Source organism: Triticum urartu, chromosome 7A, assembly GCF_056163025.1.
Source record: "Triticum urartu cultivar PI428250 chromosome 7A, HENAU_Tu73, whole genome shotgun sequence".
NCBI lineage: Eukaryota > Viridiplantae > Streptophyta > Magnoliopsida > Poales > Poaceae > Triticum > Triticum urartu.
The window spans coordinates 601,844,236-601,846,263 of NC_141879.1; positions in this window are offsets into that span (position 1 = coordinate 601,844,236).

Here is a 2,028-nt window from a genome sequence, read left to right on the forward strand (position 1 = left end):
CTCCCCACCAAGGATTGTTGCCGCACCCAAGTCCTCTCAATTCGGTGCCGCCCTCTATGGCGCGCCGTTCCCCTTAATCTCAACTGTCGTCAGCTATCTCTCTTCAATGATTTTGAAATCCCCAAAGCCATCATCTCCTCCCACCAGGGCTCCGTTCAAAGCCTCTGCATCCCGTCATGCTACCTGAGCAAGCATACCATGCCCTGCACGGTGGACGCCTGGCTGGAATCCCCTGAATTCATAGAACTACAGCTGCTTGAGTTCTACTATTCCCATGGAAATCACATACCACATACCGAATGCCATGAACTTGTGCCCTCAGCAACGATGTCCATCTTGGGGTTTTCGTCCTCTCTCCCGACCGCCACCTTTGCGCAGTGCTACCTACCAGACAATCTGGTACTAAACCTTCGACTCCCATTTCTCAAGAAACTTCCACTTGTGCGGGTTCGTATATCGGAGGCCTCATTGCACATCATCATCCACTCCAGTTGCCCTGCGCTGGAGTGCTCGGTGCTTCTTTTCACAGTTAGAATCGGTTGTCTCCAAATAAAGTCACCTAACCTTGTAAGAATTGGAATTTCTTTTGACGGAAGGCAGCTCATCATCCAAGATGCCCCTTCACTTCAAAGGTTGATCCTTGATTCTAATTATTCACCGTTGCAAATAACCGTCCTCTCTGCGCCTAAACTGGAGACCTTGGGTGTAATACATGATCTATGTGCTCATTTCAATATGGTGTTTGGCTCCATAGTTCTTCAGGTACTTTATATTATCATCTGCACTTGTAACCATAAGCTGCATTTTAAATTTCTGCGCATAATTTATATATCATCTTGGAGTACACATTTTGTACTAATATTATGTTCTATGCTCAATGAAGAGTTTCTCCATGGATGGCCTATCAATGATGCTGGATTCTGTCAAGATCTTATATATCCAAATGAATAGTTTTGATCTAAACAAGATTATTGGCTTGCTGCAATGCTTTCCATGTCTGGAGAAGTTGTATATAAAGGTGATAATTTCACACACATTGGAAGCCCGCATATAGTGTACTAGAATTAACTGTTCAGGTGTTGCTCTTTCGACACTCTTCTTTTAGACCTTATCCGTTTTCAATCTTCATGTCTATTTAGGCAACAGGACGGGGTAAGAAAGTTATAACCAATCGGTGGATTCGTAAGCATCGGGATTTTCTCACTTCTCATGAGATTTGATTGAAGACAATAACGCTAGAACGATATATAGCCAACCGTGCAAACACAAGATTTGTCACATTCTTCCTGCTGAATATCAGCAGCATGGTTTTGACGGATGGGTATGTCGAAGAGCAAAAAAAGGAGTTTCAGGTGGGAAAAAGAGCTTCTGAACGTGACGGGCTTCTATTTACAACATATTGTGGTCATAATCTAGTAAATTTTATGACCCATGATGTTCATTCTATGGACCCGACCGATCCATTTGACTGTGACTGCCGAAAACAGTGCTGGAGTTAGATGTTGTTGCCCTTTTCAATCTAGTTTTTTTGTAAACCTGATGAACAATTAACCCTCGTGCTTTTGTATAGTTTGTAAGCTGGAGTTAGATGTTCCTTCCCTTTTCAACTCGGTTGTGACTGTCATATTTTCTTTGAAACAAGGCAAATGGGTTGCCATTCGTTTAATTTAGAGTGAAATATCGTAACAAATCCAAACCAAGGGAAATAACATCACTCTCGCCGGCTGCTTGAGCTCACTGTGCATTACAGAAGCCAAGTGATTAGCCCCCACCAGGACCCACAAACTTATTTCAAACTAGCACATCAAATGGGCTATAAATTTTCATAGGAAAGGCTGCATGACCGTGACAGATTTGGATTCTGACATTTGGGACCCGTGAGGAAATAGCCTATCCAAGGTGGTGTCAACTTACTAGCTAGTCAACAAACGATTCTGCCTACCAGCCGTTGGATTGACATCCAACATCTATCATGTATCTTCTATCTCTTGTCTTCTTCTTCCTCCAATCGCCGAAACCAAACCACCC